The sequence below is a fragment of the Mauremys reevesii genome, linkage group 2 (genome assembly GCF_016161935.1).
Source record: "Mauremys reevesii isolate NIE-2019 linkage group 2, ASM1616193v1, whole genome shotgun sequence".
Taxonomy (NCBI): domain Eukaryota; kingdom Metazoa; phylum Chordata; order Testudines; family Geoemydidae; genus Mauremys; species Mauremys reevesii.
This window is the reverse complement of record NC_052624.1, coordinates 218,939,120-218,961,395: the sequence shown is the minus strand read 5'-3', so window position 1 is coordinate 218,961,395 and position 22,276 is coordinate 218,939,120. Positions and strand designations below refer to the sequence as shown.

Below are 22,276 nucleotides of genomic sequence, written 5' to 3'. Positions count from 1 at the left end.
TGACTGAACATGGAGTTACCGGTATTGAACACTTATCTGCTGGGTAGTCCCAGACATCTAATAATAAAATTGTGGCCTGATTAAAACCAAAGCAAGTGTCTGCTGTCCTTTTGGTATAGGAGGACAAATTAACAGTATTGGCTGACTCTGCCTTGGATGGCATAGCACGATTACTTGTGAGGAAGCTATCTCCTATTTCCCAAGACCATAATCAGCACTACCACCACCACATGAGGGGGAGAACATTGTGGAGCAGGAATCAATACTTCTTGAATGGTGTTAACACCAATCTAAACTGCTATTCTGATTCTGTGGGTTTCTGAGAGGAGCAGGTTGATGTGTCTGGCTGCTTCTTTGGCCTGCCACTTGCCAACTTGGAGTCATAACTTTACAGGATTGGAGCAGAGGTTTCAGGTGGGAGGAGGCAACATGCAGCAGATCCACTTACTCCTCATATTCACACCTTCTTGCACAGGTCTCTGTTCCCCTTCACTAACGTTGAGGGGCGGGGAGCATCTAGATTTAATCCAGTGGTTCTCGACTAGGGGTATGCATACCCCTGAGGTTACACACAGGCCTTCCAGGGGGTACATCAACTCATCAACGTATTTGCCTAGTTTTACAATAGGCTACATAAAAAGCACTAGTGAAGTCAGTACAAATTCAAGTTTCATACAGACAGTGACTTGTTTATACACTGTGCCTATACACTGAAATGTAAGTACAATGTTTATATTCCAATTGACTTTATATGGTAAAATGTTCTGTGACACTTTTGTATTTTTATTAGGGCTGTCAAGTTATTACAATATTAATCAGTTAATCATGAGAAAAATAATAATTAATCACACAGCACTGTTGTACCTGGTGTTGCAAGGTATTGATGTGTCATATACGCTAAACATTTGTATAACCCTTCATGCTTCACTCACCATTCCAGAGGACATGCTTCCATGCTGATGACTGGTTCTGCTTGATAATGATCCAAAACAGTGCAGATTGACGCATATTCATTTTCATCGTCTGAGTCGGATGCCACCAGCAGAAGGTTGATTTTCTTTTTTGGTGGTTCAGGTTCTATAATTTCTGCATCAGAGTGTTGCTCTTTTAAGACTTATAACAGCATGTTCCATATCTTGTTCCTCTCAGATTTTGGAAGGCACTTCAGATTCTTAAACCTATCTTTAGAAATCGCACATTGGTACCTTCTTTGCGTTTTGTCAAATCTGCAATGAAAGCATTCTTAAATTGAACAACATATCTTGGGTCATCATCTGAGATATGGCAGAATACAGGTAAAACCACAGAGCAGGAGACATACAATTCTCCCCCAAGGAGTTCAGTCACAAATTTAATTACGTATTTTTTTTTCAAATGAGTGTCATTAGCATAGAATCACGTCCTCTGGAATGGTGGCTGAAGCATGAAGGGGCATACAAATATTTAGCATATCTGGCATGTAAGTGAAGTTGCAACACCGGCTACAACAGTGCCATGTGAATGCCTGTTTTTACTTTCAGGTGACACTGTAAATAAGAAGCAGGCAGCATTATCTCCTGTAAATGTAAACAAACTTGTTTGTCTTAGTGATTGGCTGAACAAGAAGGACTGAGTGGACGTGTAGGCTCTAAAGTTTTAAGTTGTTTTACTTTTGAATGCAGTTATGTAACAAAAAAATCAACATCTGAAAGCTGCACTTTCATGATAGAGATTGCACTACAGTACTTGTATGAGGTGGATTGAAAAATACAATTTCTTTTGTTTATCTTTTCAACTGTGCAAATATTTGTAATAAAAATAATATACAGTGAGCACTGTGCACTTTGTATTGTGTTGTAACTGAAATCAATATATTTGAAAATGTAGAAAAAATTCCAAAATATTTATAAATTTAAATTGGTATTCTATTAGTGTTTAACAATTTGATTAAAACTGTGATTAATTGCAATTATTTTTTTTAATCAAGTTTAATTTATTTCAAGTTTAATGGCAGTTAGCGCAAGCAATATCGACAGCCCTAATTTTTATGCCTGATTTTGTAAGCAAGCAGTTTTTAAGTGAGGTGTAACGGGGGTGGGGGGGGGATGTTTAGGCAAGACAAATCAGACTACTGTACCCCTTCAGGAGTCTGGAAAGACTGGGAGCCACTGTTTTAATTAATGATAAATTTAATATTAATATAGCATTACAAACTCTTTCCATAGCTGTAGGTGTCCCATACCTCCAATCTGTTGCATCTGACAAATATGCCAATATAAATTAGTATAAATACCAGTAAGCATTGCCTTTAATACAAGAAGTGCTACAAGTTTACAACAAACTTTTTCAGACAGGATCTTAAAAGAAAATGTCTAATTGGTTGGCATGGAAGCATCTAGTCATAAGCCACCACACCCTGAGCAAGATGAAGAAATGACCCAGGAATAAACCAGATTAACCTGCTTTGCTGTCAATGTTTTATCTTGAACTTTTTACAGAAGTATATTCTGTTTTTTCAGAATCTCATGATGCTTTTATCACAAGTCCCCATATATACAGTACATGCTTAATTAAATACTCATCATACTGTCTACCACGTTACCGTTCTATTAATGCCTCTTTTTCCCATCTTGACACGTGATACTATGGGCAGGACAGGAAGTTTCTAATGAGATAGATTTAATTTGTGAGAACAAGACAGACATTAATGAAATCTTCACTTTCAGGTTTTGGAATTGTCAGCATTTCTCAATGTTCAAGCACCATACTGACATGAGAAAGTGAGTGTTTGCTACCTACAAAGGGCCATATGCTACCCTGTCTTCCATGGTGTGGAGAAGGAGCGAACAGAGTAAATGTGAAAAAATTGGATGGGGAGGGAAGCAGTTACCACAGCATGTTTTCCCATGAGTGTTTATTAGTTAGTAGTTTTCCATTTGTGCTTTTGTGAGAGGAAAGGTCTGATATGCTTTATAAAACTAAAAAACAGATGTCTTAATCGGCACTGAATCCCGCCATTTCTTACAGAGGCACCATATATCCAGGGTATCAGAGTTTCCAAAATATACTCATATTTATGTAGGCAGTCAGCTTTACAAAATTAGAGAACTGAGTAGTATTTACAGAGTTCTTTGATTCAGGTTCACTGAGCACTGGCTAAAAACATTGAGGAAGATGTTATACATCTACAGTAGGTATATTACTGACTTACTGTCTGGCATGATGTAATACAGCAAAGATTAGTACACTTACTGAAAAAAAGTGGTTAGTCTGAGTTCTGTTCTGTCTTGGAAGCCAGATATCTGGAACTACAGCAGGCCCCAATCTTGCAAGCGACTCTAGGTAGGTGGACTCCTGTGAGCAGCGGCCAATGTAAACACTCTCTTTCTGCCTGCCAATGGATTACCCTGACAGGCCGCAGGTTGCCCACCGCTGATTTAAAGGCTAGTTATTTTCAAAAAGGCTCTTAAGCACAACACTACAGGTGACTGAGTTGCAGTTCTCTCAGGAGAATATTTAAAACCAAACACCAAGAAAATTCCACATTTTAAAGTTGAGAAAAAAACCTGAGGTATATCAGGGCCACTGAAGGCAGGAAAGAAAAATAAACAGTCACAGGAGCTCTGGGCAGCTCCTCTTCCTCTTGAAAGAAAGTTGGAGGATCAAATCTAGTTCTTAATCCAGTAAAAATTTCTATTGCCATCAGTGCCTCCACTCAAATATTAACATGTGCTTAATAACTATGCACTTCATACTTAACTATCTGAGCCATCTTATCCAGGGATACACACTGGCTCCAGAACTACATTTTCTGGCATATTCTCAACAGTGCTGAGCACACAGAGCGTGCCCAGTGAATAATACATATAAGTACAATAATGATCGATTTTATGGACACACTGTAGATGAAATTTCTGTTCTTTGTTCTGGAATTGGCCTGGATCAGGGTGGATTTGATTTAAATCACTAGTCAGGAAGACTCGATTTAATCATGGTTTTCTACATAAAAGTGCATTCTTGTTGGTTGTTATAACCTTAATACATATTCTTCACATCTCAGAGATAGATGTAGGTTTCATTTTTAGAAGGTATAGACTATACATTTTTAAACAGTGATTTATTTTGAAAACTTTTCAGATTAATTTTACAGCTATATCAGAAAATGAATAATTGTTTGGTTATTTTCATTTACCAAAGGTAACAGAAGCAGATATTTATGGAGTCATTGGGAGGTGAACTATCTCCAATATAACAGGTTAATCATTAATATTTGGAGGATTTTCTTGCCATGCTGTATTAGGAGGAGAACATCACCAGACAGACATTTAAATTGTTTTATTTAACTAAACCAACAACATTAAGTATTCTGGATTTTCTTCAACAGCAACATATATTTTAATAAAACAAGCATATGTCCCTCACTTCTCACATTGATCTCCAGACTTCTTGTCCAGATCTATTCCACCGCCAAAAATCTTCTATTCATTGAACTTTTTGAAACTTTTCACTTTTAGAGAGAGGTAAGGGATTGACTCTGTGTACACAAATTTGCAGAGGAACAATAGAGTTGAGGTCTGTTATTTCTCACCTCTATATACACCTCTACCCTGATATATCGTGACCCGATATAGCACAAATTCAAATATAACGTGGTAAAGTAGTGCTCCGGGGAGGGGAGGGGGGCTGCGCACTCTGGCAGATCAAAGCAAGTTCGATTAACACGGTTTCACTTATAACGCGGTAAGATTTTTTGGCTCCCGAGGACAGCGTTATATCGGGGGAGAGGAGTATTATTTATTTATTTAAAAACATTTTTGCTGTTAACAAGCATGTTACCTATGGAGACACAAATCCACAGTTTGAGAACTGCAAAACTAAACATCTCTGATGGTATCTTCTAGACTGAGCACTGAGTCCCATTGGGTAGATAGAAAGATTAACTTAAATAGTCTATACAGAAGCCTATGGAACCCCATAAGATTGGGTCCCTAATCCATGTACTATTGTAACTCATTTACAAAACTTTTCTTAAACGTTACATGAATATATTGTCTCATGCTATAGAATTAGAATTTATAATCTCTATTCCATGATGATATCTTTGAGCTATAATGTATCTTATTTAAAACTATCTTTAGATTACTTTTTGAGGAAAAAAGTATTTTATCAAAAAAATCCAATTTAAATAAACAAAATCTGATTTTTTAAAAATAATAATTGATTTTTATCCACCCTGGCCTGGATACAGCTGAAACCCTAAAACTTTGAGGCATGAACACATCTAGTACTTTTATGACATTTTCTGATTCCTCCCTTTTCTCAAACTCAGAACAAAAATGACGACAAAATGGTTTTCAGTTAAAATGTAAAACTGCACAGCAGCCATTGGTCTACAACCCAGCATGAGGGCAGAACCTACCACCCTTTGGGAGTTAAGTGATCTCCTCTCATCTGACTCATTCACCATCCTTCCTGACCTCTGTGCTGCTTTTCATGCTGTCAGTCATGATATCCATCCCAACCTCCTTAAACCATTTGCTGGAGTCTCAGAGAACCGGCTGCCTTGGTTTTGCTCCCATCTATCAGAAGCCTCTTTTTTTGCAGCATGCAGGAGAGAGAGAGGCTGGTCTGCTGGGTAGAGAGCTAGCCCTGAGACACCTGGGTTCTACTTCCCACATGGACTTCCTGCATGACCTCAGCCCAGTACCTTAAGGACACAATTTCAAAACCTTTTAGGCACCCAAATATGCATCTAGGCATTTAATGGCATTTACAAAGCACCTAACCTTCTAGACCAGGGGCGGGCAAACTTTTTGGCCTGAGGGCCGCATCGGGTATCGGAAATTGTATGGAGGGCCATTAGGGGAGAACCCCCATCCCTGACTGCCCCCCGCTGTCCCATCCAACCCCTCCTTTCCTTCCTGACTGCCCCCCCCACCCGGGACCCCTACCCCATCCAACCATCCCTTCTCTCTGTCCCCCGACTGCCCCCCACCACCCCATCCAACCCCCCCATCCTTCCTGACTGCCCCCCAGGACTCCTGTCTCCATTCAACCCCTGTTCCCTGCCCACTGACTGTCCCAACCCCTATACACACCCCTGACTACCCCTCCAAACTTCCCTGCTCTCTATCCAACCCCCCTGCTCCCTACCCCCTTACCGCGCTGCCTGGAGCGCTGGTGGCGCTACAGCCGTGCCGTCCGGCTGGAGCCAGCTGCACCACTGTGCAGCTCATAGCACTGGGTCAGGCCGGGCTCTGCAGCTGCAGTGCCTCAGAAGCTCACAGCCCCGCCACCCAGAGCATTGCATTGGTGGTGCAGTTAGCTGAGGCTGCTGGGGAGGGGGAACAGCAGGCAGGGGCTGAGGGCTAGTCTCCCGGACCAGGAGCTCAGGGGCAGGGCAGGAGGGTCCTGTGGGCCGATGTGGCCCGCGGGCCGTAGTTTGCCCACCTCTGTTCTAGGTGCTTTTGAAAATCCCACTAGGTGTCTAAATATCTTTGAAAAACTGGCCCTTAGTCTGTGTGTGCCTCAGTGCCCCATCCGTGCAATGGGGATATCAGCACTGTTCTACAGCACATACAGCCCTCAGCTAAAACCTCTCCAGCACATCAACGACGATCTACAACTTATCCTGGAAAACGATCCCTCAGTCTCAGACCTTGGGAGGCAGGCCAGACCTCGCTTACAGACAGCCCCCCCCAACCTGAAGAAAATACTCACCAGCAACTATGCACCACACCACAGAAACACTAACCTAGGAACCAATCCCTGTAACAAACGTCGCTGCTTACTCTGTCCCCATATCTATTCTAGCGACACCATCAGAGGATCCAACCACAGCAGCCACACCATCAGGGACTCATTCACCTGCACATCTACTAATGTTATATATGCCATCATGTGCCAGCAATGCCCCTCTGCCATGTACATTGGCCAAACCGGACAGTCTCTACATAAAAGAATAAATGGTCACAAATTGGACATCAGGAATGGTAACATACAAAAGCCAAGTATCACAGGGGTAGCCGTGTTAGTCTGGATCTGTAAAAGCAGCAAAGAGTCCTGTTACATCTGTTAGTCTATAAGGTGCCACAGGACTCTTTGCTGCTTATACAAAAAACCAGTAGGAGAACACTTCATTTTCCTGGACATTCTATAACAGATTTAAAAGTAGCGATACTTGAACAAAAAAACTTCAGAAACAGACTTCAAAGAGAAACTGCAGAACTAAAATACATTTGCAAATTTAACACCATTAATTTGCGCTTGAATAGGGACTGGGAGTGACTGGCTCACTACAAAAGCAGCTTTGCTTCTCCTGGAATTGACACCTCCTCATCAATTATTGGGAGTGGACTACCTCCACCCTGACTGAATTGGCCCTGTCAACACTGGTTCTCCACTTGTGAGGTAACTCCCTTCTCTTCATGTGTCAATATAATAAGGCCTGCATCTGTAATTTTCATTCCATGCATATGAAGAAGTGGGGTTTTTACCCATGAAAGCTTATGCCCAAATAAATCTGTTAGTCTTTAAGGCACCACCGTACTCCTTGTTCTTTTTGTGGATACAGACTAACACGGCTACCCAATACCTACCTCACTGAGGGGCTGTGAAGAGAAATAGTTTAGACTTTGTGAGGAGTTTAGATACTATAATGATGGGGACACATAAGTACCACAGGTAGAGTGGGAACTTCTCTGTACCACTGCTATCCCTTTCCTTGGTTTTGGCCCCTTCTTTTCACCTATACCCCCAAATCTCCCCCTTGTCTGAATGTAACCATGGCTCAGAGGGCTTGGTTGTATTTTTTTGGAGGCCCCTGTGTTCTCTCAAAAATACCCCCCTCAGGGATTCCTGTTTTACAGGCTAGACTTCCAGACACTTAATTTAATCACCAGCCCTTTCTTATCTTAATCACCCTGCTTCTGTTTGTAAACAAAATACTAAAAAAGAACAGGAGTACTTGTGGCACCTTAGAGACAAACAAATTTATTTGAGCATAAGCTTTTGTGGGCTACAGACTAACAGGGCTGCTACTCTGAAACAAAATACTGACTCCCTGCCCCACAGGCAGATCTCCCCTGCAAAACTTACATTTCACACTAAAACAATAAGGAATCTGGACTCCATGCATCTGAAGAAGTGAGGATTTTTTTACCCATGAAAGCTTATGCCCAAATAAATCTGTTAGTCTTTAAGGTGCCACTGGACTCCTTGCTTTTCTTGTAGATACAGACTAACACGGCTACCCCCCGATACTTGACTACATCTCACACTAATGCTGTGCTGTAGTTAAGAGCTCCACCTGGGAGCTCCCACACCTCCTGTAAGAAACTGGGGGGGGGGGTCTCCTGCCCTACCCCTCAAATGGTGCCCCTGGCACAGCAGGGGTAGAAGGGCTAGTGTTGAGTGGCAGTTTGGGCTAGCTGCCCTTATGATGTACCCACCGGCTTCCGGCAGGTTACTTGCCATGGATAGCCTGTGAGGCCACTAGCTGCTGCCTGTGCCAGCTATTATTTATGTCTACACAAGCTGGGAATCACGTGCTCTGCTCCAACTGCAGACATACCACTTAGTCCCAGTCACATACCATAGCTATGGAGGCCAGTAGAAAAGGGAACTGGTGTCACATAAGGTAATTCTAACTGAACATGCAAAATAGGGTAGGAGTGGCTGGCGCTTGGCCCTCAGACACACACCCACTCTTGTCTCTCCCCGTCTGCGCTTCACTCACACACCAGAGCCGCCCCCCCCTCACGGGGCCTCAGTCCCACACCCCAGAGCCGCGCCCCCCCCCTCACGGGGCCTCAGTCCCACACCCCAGAGCCAGGCCCCCCCCTCACGGGGCCTCAGTCCCACACCCCAGAGCCAGGCCCCCCCCTCACGGGGCCTCAGTCCCACACCCCAGAGCCAGGCCCCCCCCTCACGGGGCCTCAGTCCCACACCCCAGAGCCAGGCCCCTCTCACGGGGCCTCAGTCCCACCCCCGAGAGCCAGGCCCCCCCCTCACGGGGCCTCAGTCCCACACCCCAGAGCCCGGCCCCCCCTCACGGGGCCTCAGTCCCACACCCCAGAGCCGCGCCCCCTCCCCTCACGGGGCCTCAGTCCCACACCCCAGAGCCGCGCCCCCTCCCCTCACGGGGCCTCAGTCCCACACCCCAGAGCCGCGCCCCCTCCCCTCACGGGGCCTCAGTCCCACACCCCAGAGCCGCGCCCCCGCCCCTCACGGGGCCGCAGTCCCACACCCCAGAGCCGCGCCCCCTCCCCTCACGGGGCCTCAGGCCCGCACCCCAGAGCCCCCCCTCTCACGGGGCCTCAGTCCCACACCCCAGAGCCGCGCCCCTCTCACGGGGCCTCAGTCCCACACCCCAGAGCCGCGCCCCTCACGGGGCCTCAGTCCCACACCCCAGAGCCGCGCCCCCTCCCCTCACGGGGCCTCAGTCCCACACCCCAGAGCCGCGCCCCCTCCCCTCACGGGGCCTCAGTCCCACCACCAGCCTCTTGCCACCGCCCCCAGGCCTCGCTCACACACCCGGCTCTCCCCTCTGCGTGGCGCTTCGTTGCGCGCACATGCGCCCTCAGCGTCTCCGAGCCCAGTAACTTGCTGTTCAGCATCCCGCGAGGGCCCCCTCCCGTCAGCCTTCTCCTTCCTTCCGGCTCCGCTCTGTCCCGCGCTCGCCTCCTCTCTATGGTGCCCCTCCCGCTCCCGGCTTTCCCTTACCCAGCGTACACTGCGCCGGAAGAGAGTGACGACAATAACAAACAGCGGCAGCGGCTGCGCCAGGAGGACGGTGGTGGGGCTTGAGCGGCGCCCGGAGTCCCCCCAACCGCCCCCCCCCGGATCCGGCGCTTTCCCAAGCTCCCGAGGGAGCCGCCGACCGCGCTCTGCTGGCTGCGGCCGGAGCCAGCCGCAGTGAGGAGCCGCTGTTGCCGGTCACCGCAGGATGGTGCGCGGGGCCGCCTCGCCGGTGTGGGTGAGTGTCGCCCGGGGCGGGCGGGAGCGGGACCACGGAGCCGCCTCCTGGCTGCTGAGGGGAGGGGGAGCCCCCCCCGGGGTGGGGGCGCCCCCTCCCCGCAGGCTGGTGGGGCGCGGGGGTGAGCGGCTCACTGGGCTGCGTGGGCCTGTCCCCAGCAGCGCGCCCGGCTGACACCCGCTGGGCGCCGCAGAGAAAGAGCGAGTGGGGGTAGAGGGGGGACCCCTCCCATGCCTCGGGGAACGGGGTCCCTGTGACGATGGAGCGGGGGGCCGCCCTCAGAGTGACCCGGGAGGTAGCGTCTCATTGGGGAGGGCTGGGGCCGCCCCGCTCCTTGACAGAGGCTGTTTGTAAACAGCGCGAGGGAGCGGGGCTGGCCGGGCGGGGCTGTGCTCTCTGTTCCCTTCCCACCACTATCGGGAAAGGGATTCGCCCTGAATTACTACAGGGAATGACTCAGCCTGTCCATGCTTCTGTGCCCGCCTTTGACAACAGTCAAACCCTGTAAGAAGTATTAGGTCTGCGAACGTGCTGTATCTTCAGCTTCTGCTGTGTTCCAGTTTCTAGCAATCACATGTTATCTACTACTCTTTCACATTGGATTCTCCTTGTCATTACTTCTTAAAAATACTTTCACACTACACAGTTTAGACTCAAGTTGAATTTTATTTTTACCTTGTTTAGGGTTCATTTGCTGTGCTTTCTTGTGACTGTTACTACAAATGATTGGGAACTGATTTTGCAGAGTAATTTATTTTGTGGTTAGTGAGTAGTTGAGCACATTTAAAGTTGAAAAGGAATAATAAGTCAAATGTATTTTTTTATATTGACAATTGTAGAAATTTACCATATACCAATCTCCTAGAACTGGAAGGGACCTCGAAAGGTCATCGAGTCCAGCCCCCTGCCTTCACTAGCAGGACCAATTTTTGCCCAAGATCCCTAAGTGGCCTCCTCAAGGATTGAACTCTCAAGCCTGGGATTATTTCAGATTATGTTAAAGTATTATATTTTGTAAGACAAATCTTTACATTAGACTTTCTCATAGCACCCTGCTGTAAACCCCTTGCTAAAGTGTAGGATACAGCCATTGCTTATTGCCAGTCAAGGCCCTAATCCTGTGAACACTTGTGTACACACTGAACTTTACTAGTAAAGTTAAGCACATGCTTAAGTAATTGCAGTACCAGGACAGACTGAACAGATTACTTTTTACACTAGCAATCTGCTCTTCTTTAATGTAATACTGTTGTTTTTATATTGGATTTTCATAGACATACTGATGTCTGACCTGAAAGCACCTTCTCTCCCTGCACTGGGTACTTATCAAATCCAGTGTATTATAAATTTCACCTTTTCATATTAATTTAAACATTTTTTATTTTTAAGTAAATTTTGCCTAACAGTTAACAACTTTTGAGACTTTTAAATGGGAGATTTGAATGAACTAATGAGGTCTGAACCCAATGAAGTGAATGCAGTTACAACACAGATCATTGATATATGTTAAGACTTAAAAATCTGCTTGCCAGTGGCAGGTTAGGAAGTTTTCCTTGAGGAGTGTAGGTGCCTAATTAAGCTATTTTATGCGGAATGTAAGCATTCATTTAAAAAACTGTTTACAATCCTTGCTGCTAACCTTCCAAATATGAATCAATTATAAACTGATTTAGTGTGACTTTCGTCAGTCTGTAGACAAACTGTGCCAGTGCATTTCCTGCTTTTCATGTGCCTGCTTGGGAGAAGTAGAGCAGAATCCGGCCATGGAGCTCTTAATAAAGGAGGAGGAGGATCTATAGTAGGTAGCTGAGACGAGCAGAGTAACAGAAACACTTCCCTACCACTACACATACATGCACACACAGTAGCCAGGAAACTTTAAGAGAAGGAAGGGGGGCAGTAAGGAGGCTGGAGAAGGGATAAAAATCTACTTCTTCCTTTCATTAGCTAGAAGTGGGTGGTGGAGCATAATATTTATCTGACAGTTGTCAGCCAGAAGCTGATATGAAAGAATAGCACCCTGGTAGAAATTCCACTGCCCTCTTCTTTCCCACCAGCACAGGCATAGCAGATGGGCTAGGCTTCTCATCAGGTTATTAAGCTGGATCTTGCTGGTTCAGCCCACCTGCATGTATCAGGTAACAAACCCTGAAGATCAATTAAGAATATTTAATAAATATAGCTCCTTTCTCCCCATCTCACTGTGCATACTGTGTCTTTCTGTGTACATCTTCTAGATTAGAAGCTTTCCAGGGTAGCGGCTGCTCTTGACAAACATATTATCTGCTCTTAAAATGCATAGAAGAGTTAGAGCATAAATCTTCTTCCAGTTTTCACTACTGTTCTGGAGAAGCTGCCTCTAGAGAGGCATGTCCATTCAGTGTTTAGCTTGTCTGCTGCAATTGCCATTAAATGGGTAAATTGAGATGTGAACACTTAAAAGTTAAATGAGTGGGTAGTGTTTGCTCATGTAAGTCTCTCCAAACAGCCATCATACACTCTTGGTTCCTACCAAATGGTGTTCAGATCTGTGATCTAGAAGTAAAACTGTATTAATAAAACTCATCTGTTCAAATGAATTTGAAAATGGACAGGTTGAACTCAGTCTTCTTGGAAATGTGTATGTTTTTGTTATACCATTTTGGTGTTCACCTTAGATGATGGGGTGAGGCATTTTTCATTTTAAAACTTTCTTTGGTACATTTTTTTTACACTGCTAGTGTATCAATAAACTGGAATTGAAAACAGATTGCATTTTCACTAGAAAACAGTATGGGATAGAAATGGAGATTCTTTCCAAAGTTGTTAGGTACTGTTCTTATTTGATTAATTGGATAGTTGAGATGTCTTCCATTATCTTGGAAAAATCAAAGTAAAAACATTTTTCCCACTGTGAAGCTACTAAGTTTTGATGAAATATCAGATGCTTTGAGCACTTTGTGCAAGTCTCCACTGTTGGTTAAGGCTTGTCATGTATTTAAGTTAGTGGTAATTACATATGCTAAAAAAGAATATGCAGTAATGAAACAGGAAGGAAATGAGACATTTAAAAGGAGGACAATGCATAGTTTTTCATCCAGTCACCATATTTGGCATAAATGGAAGGGGTGCACTTATACTTAGTGTTCTACGTGCTGTCTATAGATTTCAAAATAGTTTATTATCCTAATATCAGGGATGTTGAAGGAAGTTGTGGCACAGGGGAGTTAAGTGACTTGTCCAAGAGACCATAGGAAGCCACTGGTGAAGCCAGGGTTAGGATGCCTTATCTCCAACATTTTGAAGTACATTACACATGTAGATAAGTGCAGTATCACACCATGAGCATATTACACTAGTCTATGATCTGCATGGACTACCTGTTGAGTTGTGTGTGGAATATGGTTCAATACCAGCAACTTTATAAAGTCTTAAATGCCTGCAACCTACTTACTGAACTGGACTTTTTTGGTATTTAAAAGAAAAAGAAAATAAAGGGTGTGTTCTTGGAAAACAGCTGGAATGGCGACACGAGTTGCCACTGTGCTATAAGTTTTTTTTGTTTTATCTTGTTTTGTTTTTTTAATATTATGGTGATCAGATTATCTGTCTTCCTTTTATGTATGTCTAGGAAGTTGCCTTTCTTTTGGGTGCAGTTACTGCAGCTGTCATCCACACCTTTGTTAACTGAAGGGTAGGTTACTACAATCTATTCTATATGAAATATATTGGGAAACTTAAATTGCTGCAAAATGCAATAGCCTCATTGTTAGTGGAGTTTCCTGCCTTAGGCATGGGGTCTGGCTTTGTGATCTTCACTGACTCTGGATTCTGTGTAGAATGCAAGGTTTCTGGTATTGACCTATAAAGCTGTCAATGATCTCAGACCTACTTACATACAGGGAGAGGTGGTCTTAGATAATATTTCTACAGTTGTGATAAGCAGAGATGCATGAGCTGGTATAAAAAAATAAAACAAAGTGTGGGAGGGAAGAAGATTGGTTGGAGAGTGTTTGCTGAGGGCCCTTTGACTTTGGAACTAGTTTTTCACTCTTGTGGGGGTAGGGGTACCCCATGTGGGGGTGAGGGGGTACCTCATGTGGAGGTGAGTCCACTCCATGAATAAGTCCATTGGACTGTTCTTGGCCTCAGGGCTCTACGGCCTAGCGGCCAGACTCAATAGAGTTGCCCTGGATCTTAGGGCTGTCAGGCCTAGTGGCCTGTCACCTAGGATGATTTGGGCCCTCCCTACTCCACTGCGTTTCGGCCCAGGGCCCTAGCAGTGGCAGAGTATTTCACCACTGAACTAGCAGGGCTCTGACCTAAACACACTGGCTTCCCACAGGACTATAACTAGTCCTCCCTGGGCCACTTCTTACCATGTCTCTGGGAGTCTTCGTTGAGGCATCATTGGGGTCTCCGGGCTTCTCGGTGGGTGCAGTCCCCAGTGCTCACAGTCCCTCTCAGGTGTCTGCGTGCACTTGGTTTCAGCACCTCTTGCTTCCACAATCAGGGGTTCTAGCTGTTCCCGGGCTGGAGACAGCAGGGATCATCCTTCCTCCTCGGCAGTCAGCCCAGACTGAGCTGGGCTGCTCTCTCTTATAGAAGTGCTTCACCTTGAGCATGCCCAGTCGAGATGTGGGGGAGTGGCTTGCTTAGCTCATAGCGAGGACTTAACCCTTCCCTGTCCAGTGCCGGGTGAGTTCACTCCATCACATGTAATAATGCAAATGTGGTGATTTTTATGGTTTTGCAAAGCCATATCTCTTCCTTGGTTTATTGAAGGACACAGGGAAAAGTTATGACAAGGGCTGGTGATGGACAAAGAGTATTGTTTCAGTCTTTAAACTGCTTCTGCCTTTTTTTTTCCTTTGCTGGTGTGGTCAGATGAAATTCACATTGTTATGAGGAGGGAATTTTTGTCATTGTGTTTTTAAAGGATCTAAAGCATTCTTAGTATGAAGCAATAGGTACTGTCTTTTATATAAATTGAAGTAAATACACCTCTACCTCGATATAATGCTGTCCTCGGGAGCCAAAAAATCTGACCGCATTATACGTGAAACCATGTTATATCGAACTTGCTTTGATCCACCAGAGTGCGCAGCCCTGTCACCCCGGAGCACTGCTTTACTGCGTTATATCCAATTTTGTGTTATATCAGGTCGAGTTATATCGAGGTAGAGGTGTACATCAAATCAAACTGAAGAAATACGTTTTAAGTAGCAATCAGCGAAGTTTGAAGAAGCAAATGAAACGAACATTTGATTTCCCAGTCCTTGACTAAAGTAAAGGCTTTTATAGTACAGCTAAAATACAAACTTAGCTCAGAATTGACGATACTGTATTCCGATAGTTTATCTCCACAAGGGTTTGAGGCAGTTATTCTAGAGTTCAGCATTTGAAATTGTACCTCAGTTCTACCATTATTTGCATAAAACTAACACTTTATATGCTTACATAATTGGTTTGTTCATGTTATCCAGCACTTGTATAAGGTTTCATTTTGTTTTTCATAAATTATGTATGCACTCTATAGGAGTTTTCATCCACATGGGATGACTTACTCTTGGTATTGATTGTGAAGCATGTGTCACCTGTCTGCCAGTGGCCCTAAATATTAGGAGGTGGTTCAAGACGAAGTTTCTCTATATTATTCTTTGTGAACATAGTGTTAGTTCTTTCTCAACTCTTGACGTATCTGTTAAATTACGTGGATGCAAACTTGTTGATTTTTAGTGTAATTTAGGGACAACCAGAAAAGTAGCTCCTTTGTATACTTTGGGTAAGTGTCAGTCTCCCTTGTGGGGTGGAGAGGGGAAGGAGGTGACAGGAAATGTGGCATACTAATATTAGTATCACCTTCACTCTTCTCCCGCAATGAACCTGATTTTTTAAGCAACCTTTTGACTTCCTTCCTGTCTTATTAGAAGCAACGCAGCTCTCGCAGCAATGATATGGCCATGTGAAATTGAGTAGAATTTTTTTTATCATCATTGTCAATTCACTCTACAGCCAAAAAACTTCTGCTCAACTATGAAACTGTGTGGTTCCTGCTACTGTCTCTGTTCTATTATAGTGTGCAGTCCGATGAGATATATTGATCATGCCATGGATAAATACTTTAGGTGTAGAACACTATATACCATCTTAAATTGCCATCCCTATTTATTTTGGTGAAAGAAAAGTATTTAGACAGTTCTCCTTTTCTGTCATGGCAACTATTTGGGATTAATGGAATTATTCATCTTGATGTTGTAGTGTACATTTTAAAAATAGATTTACAGTTAATTAAATCTTGTTTAGGTCTTTAAACACATTATATTTGTATATGTGTGAACATGAAAAACGACAGTAAATTATTGCAGTGCCTGTCAGTTGTCCTAACATAGGTTGACTTAATTGTGTGGTGTAGACTAGTGCTTCTCAAAGCTGGTCTGCCGCTTGTGCAGGGAAAGCCTCTGGCGGTCCAGGCCAGTTTGTTTACCTGCTGCGTCTGCAGGTTCGGCCGATCGCAACTCCCACTGGCTGCGGTTCGCTGCTCCAAGCCAATGGGGGCTGCAGAAAGTGGCGTGGGCCAAGGGATGTGCTGGCTGCCCTTCTGGCAGCCCCTGTTGGCTTGGAGTGGCGAACCGTGGCCAGTGGGAGCTGTGATCAGCCGAACCTGTGGACGCAGCAGGTAAACAAATGGGCCCGGACCACCAGGGGCTTTCCCTGCACAAGTGATGGAACGGCTTTATAATGCTTTACAAAAAAGATGGGTGCAGGTGAACATATTCCAAAAAATATTGATGCCTTTAATGAATTGGAGTACAGATTGCTATTGTGTGCAGAAGTCACAATTTCAGTTTTGTTTTACTTAATCTGTATGTCTCCCTTATTTTGTTATGTTCATTTTTATTATGTCACAATCTAATTTGCAAACTTCTCTTACATTTGTTATGCTTAATTGTCAGTCTAATCACTATTCTGCTCATAAACTCAGATTTGTTTGGTTACTGTAATAGTAAATAGGGAAGTAAATGGCAATTTTGGTCAAAACAGGGACACTGTCAGCTAAAAATTCACATTCCAGCTTGAATTTTTTCACCTACTGATGTTCAGTTAACACAAGGTATAGTCTTAAAGGGAAGCTATCAGATTTTTTTGTCATATTATTTATTTTTTTAATGAATTTGTAGTGTCATATACCAGGACCCCATTGTTCTAGGTGGTTTACAAACAGAGAACAAAAAATGGTTTACTTTCGCATTTGACATCACTTTTTATTACCACGTTCACTGTTTCCCTTGTATAGTTAGTTGCTTCTGATTTTGTGAGTCTTTCACACAGCAACTGTGAAGGAACATAACATTTTCTAAAAAAGGACAATATGACTATAAAAACAAACCAAAACATTTCTTGTGAAGAATTAGGGACAAGTGTAGTATCTGCAGCTGAAATTGACTAGATTTTTAGTTGTCAGTGTCCCTGTAATGGATGTCAGTAGCTCCTTAGCTATTTTTAAGCTACCTTAATCTAGATGTACTTTCAAATAATAATAAAAAAACTCAACGCTTGTAAACTTGTGTGTGTTTTGAGGTCCAGTGAGGTTGAAGAAAACTAAATTCCTTCCATTTTTAGGTGTCTCCATAGATTGCTGCTACCATGCAAGCCAATATGTGTGATTGACTCTAGTGTGATAAACTTGAGGTATATGGTATGGAATAATGTACTTCTGTAAAGAGCTATGGGTGATGCTTAGCTTGATGTGTATACTAAAGGTTCATGAGTCTCCATGGGATTTATACATACTAATAGTATTTTTAAATCTTGTTCCTTTACTTTCTCTGCCATCTGCAGTGTTTCCATTCTTGGGTAATCAAGTGAAATTTATTAAATATCATTCTTTGAAGTTTTCTAGTGCTTCAGGGCAAGTCTTTTAGTAAATTGTGCCTGATTGTCAGAATGCAGAAATGTAGCAGAGGAAGAAAACAGTCTTAAAAGTAACACTCCAAGCGACCCTGAATTCAAACCACATTTTAAGCAGCCCTTAATTATCAAGGGATCTTAGACTGTGAATTAGGTAGACACTAGAGATTTTAAAGAAAATTAACGTAAAGACTCTGTGCTATGGAGTTAACTGTCTGTGCCGTGGTTATTCACTAGGATTTAAATGGTGCCATCTTTTGTCCCCTTCTAGTAATTTTCACCCACTTTCCTAGCTAACTTCAAGTGTCAAAGTCAAGATGTCAAAAAAAAGGGGAAAAAAAAAAAAAAAAAAAAAGGAGTTCAGGTGCATGTTCCTCGCAGAACCATTTGCAAACTTTCGGACCAGATTCTACAAGTTGTAATTCTTTTCCAAAGATTTTGTTTCCACATGCAGTACCTCTCCCTCAGTGGGTAATGAGTTAATTATTTCAACTAAGCCATCTGAAGCAACACATACTTGAATATACCACTCTTTACAGCAAGAAGTTAGGAACCTCAGTTTGTCATTGGAGAGAAAAGGGTGTATTTTGGCAATGCTTCTGAGGTGATTAAAAAAAAAATGTGGTTAAAAAAACAAAATGCTCCATCAGCCAGCTGTGAATCAAAGATCATACCCACACAGGAGAGGAAACTGCTTATTTCTATGATTAAAAAGGGTAAAGTAATTGAAGGGAAAGAACATAATTGGAGCAGGGAGTGTTTCTCAGTGATTAAAACAAATCAGAAATCCAATCTGGGTTTACTTCCTGACTAATGTGGAGTCACCTTTTAGTAACCATTTACTTCTGTGCCTGTTTCCTCAGTTAAGCAGTTTATCAGACAAAAGATGTGTATTAGAATTATTTCAGTGTCTAATTCTAAAAGACTAGCATCCACAAGCTCGCAAATGGGGTTGGCTCACATTCTTTTACCAAAGATAGATAATCTGTCTGATTTTAGTTTTGTCATCATATTTCTATAAAACTATGAATATTAAAAATACTGTCCAAAATAAGCATATGAAATGTTAACTAGAATGGTGGAGCATAAAACTCCAGGGATCACTTCAAAGAGTAGCTATACAGTCAAAAATAGAATGGCTACAGAGTGAAGATACAAGTAGGCTATTGAAACTCTAGAACAATCAAGCTGTTCATCATCATCATCATTATGGCAAATCCCAAAGGACATGGCCCCCTTGCAAGTTGGGTGATTGATCGCTGACAAGGTGCTTAAAGGTAGTCTGGTTGTATATTTGGTTTATAGCCATCAATGGCAATCTTGATGCCCCCGTGATAGCCAACCACATATCAACATTCCTTGGTACACAGGTTTTGGATTCACTGGTCTTCCATTCGAATGATATGTTCATCCCAAGAAAGCTGCTGAAACTGAATCAATGCTGAAGGAGGTGATTCCTATGTTCGACTTCAAATATCCTAATAGCTGATCTTGTCCTGCCACTTGATATGAAGCAGTTGATGAAGACAGTGGGACTCAAAAACATCAGTCCAGTATTCTTCAGCTTTCCTCAGTGCCCACATTTCACTTTTTTATGCACTGGAGTTGGTATAACTGTTGATTTATAGTGCCTCAGCTTTGTAGCAAACATCATGTAATGACATTACCACAAAGGCTGGTGAAGGACCCGAAATGTGACAGCTGCTGCTGCTATATGCATGTTCAGATCTTTTGAGCATCCTCAAGCTCCAGTGTCCATGACACTGCTCAAATACTTGAGAGCTGCCACATGTTTGATGTCCTATCCAGACAGATTAATATTGTGCTGGTTGTGATATGGAGCTGGAGCAGGGGTAGGCAACCTATGGCACGAGTGCTGAAGGCGGCACGCGAGCTGATTTTCAGTGGTACTCACACTGCCTGGATCCTGGCCACCGGTCCAGGGGGCTCTGCATTTTAATTAAATTTTAAATGAAACTTCTTAAACATTTTAAAAACCTTATTTACTTTACATACAACAATAGTTTAGTTATACATTATAGACTTATAGAAACAGACCTTCTAAAACTGTTAAAATGTATGACTGGCACACAGAACCTTTAAATTAGAGTGGATAAATGAAGACTCAGCACACCACTTCTGAAAGGTTGCCGACCCCTGAGCTGGAGACTGCTTCATGGTAATGACATGACACTTTGTTTTATCTGGCTTAATAACCGGTCTAAGGCATGATGCTTTTGCTCAACCAGAATGGCCAAAAGCTGCAGAAATATACTGAATTGAGCCAACAGAATGATGTTCACTTGAATGCTTCTGACAGCTTCCTCAAGGTTATCCATCAACTAATCAGTGCTGATGTTGAACAGTGATGTTAACAGAAACAGCTTTTACACACCCCTGTGGAGTCAGGGCGAATAATAAACAATAATACAAATGATACTTCAAATAATACAGCATACCTCTAGACAAAAACAATATTTAGTCAAGTGAAAAATCAGCAGACAGATACAAAAGAATTGAAAGAAACTGAAGAGAAAGTTGTCATAGACTTCAGTGAAATCAGTTTTAGCACTATGCTAAGCTCTAAAAACCTGTCACAGCTGTTCAGTTTTTATTTTTTAAATAAGTGACACTTTAATTTCTTTGACACCAGTACTTTAACAGAAATGGCAAATTGGAATTTAGCCATTTGGGGGGAGAGGGTGCATGCATTCAGCAGGTGGGGAGGGAACTTATTTTGAAAAGGAGGGAAATAACTGGCTGAAGGACCTAAAGGCCCCATCAATTTAATAGCAAAAGGGAAAGAAAAAAATAAACGTTCTTCTATGAAAGAAAACTACTTACAGATAAGCCAGGTTGCCAGCAGGTTAAACATACAGCAGAAAAATTCTTATAGTATATTCAGGTACCGGAAGTAGAGAAAGCTAGTGCAGTTTTGACTTTTGGAAGAGTCAAATGGCTAACTTTGACTGTTCCAGTATAATAGGCTGCCCTTTAGGCTTCCTGCCTTGGAGCATAGTAAAGGGAATGCAGTGAATAAAAGTTAAGCCTCAGAACTAAAATGTGTTATATACATTTTGAGTTATACACATATACATAATTACAGTGTGAAGCGACGCACAAAATCCTATTTGAAATTACTTTTTTTGCTAGAATTTTTGGTGTAGGTTTTGCTTAAGATTGTGGAGATTCCATATTTTTCTGTGCCACCAACAACTTAGAAATTACCCTTCCATGCACAGTACTTTCTCTGCTGTTCAGGCATAGTCATTTTCAATTTACTGCTGCTATACTGTTGATGTGGCCCAGTTGCTGCATACTCACAGTCACTATACTTTGATGCTTCTGCAGAGGTGAGAAGAAAAGTATGTTTTCATCTAGTCCTGTATTGCACGTACATTTATATTTACAGTTCTGGAGCAGGAGTAAAGGATCACATCATTGTCACTTTCTGCAGGTCTCTCTCATTGAATTATGGGGTGAAGCTTTAGAAACTTAAAACAGTGATTGCACTGGGAGCTTCAGCCAGTGTTCTCACAAAATAGGGTTCCCCTCCAAGTAAAGTGAAGGAAGATATATAGATCTCAAAAATTCTCACCAAAGGAGAGCATAAAATTATGTAGAAGACTATACTTTCATGCACTGCCAGTATTTCCTGTTTCCCAGAGAGGGGATTGTCTTGGAACATTACTCTATAAAGGTAAGGGGGTTGGGTTTGTTTAAAGTCTGAATGGTGTATCCTGTGCCATTAAGGTGGCTTTTGTTAAGTAACACACACTTTGGTATTTTATAAAACTGCATATACTTCCATATATTTAGGCTTGGAAGGATTAGATTTTTGTTGATAAATGTTGATTTCATCTTCTGCACACACTGATGAAAAATATTTCCATTTATGGTAATCAATGTGTATGGATAGGCAAATTAAGAAAAATGGTGCTTTAGAAGTATTAGAGTCTAAAGATCTATACTTCTCATAGTTTGACATGGGATGCTGACCACTTGTGTTTTAATGGTTGTAAAGCGTTAATGTTTTGAATCACAACATATGCTGTCATTAAATAATTGTTTGACACCCCCTCAACAGTCAAAATTTAAATAGATAAAAACTGAAAAATAAACATTGATATTATCCATCAGCTTTATAAGGAAATAAAAATAGAATTCTGCCAAGTGTGTGTGTGTGTGTGTGTGTGTGTGTGTGTATATATATATATGTATATGTGTATATATGTATATGTGTGTGTATATTAGTATATTGCACTGACGACGCACAATGGGCATGTTAATAAAAAGCTATTGACATGAAACAGAGCAGAACGATTTACCCAGGGTTGTGAGTTCTGTCCTTGAGGGGAGCACTTAGGGATCTGGGGCAAAATCAGTACTTGGTCCTGCTAGTGAAGGCAGGGGGCTGGACTCGGTGACCCT

General features: G+C 42.8%; 1 protein-coding gene across 2 annotated transcripts in view; it reads left to right on the top strand.

Moving 5' to 3' along the window:
* The first annotated feature begins 9,680 nt into the window (after positions 1 to 9,680).
* Positions 9,681 to 22,276, top strand: part of RB1CC1 (RB1 inducible coiled-coil 1) — a 172,336-nt gene continuing 159,740 nt past the window's right edge. For both annotated transcript variants that reach the window (XM_039522880.1, XM_039522879.1), the window contains exon 1: positions 9,681 to 9,955. The gene's annotated coding sequence lies outside the window, so the exon portion shown is untranslated. The remainder of the gene's footprint in view (positions 9,956 to 22,276) is intronic.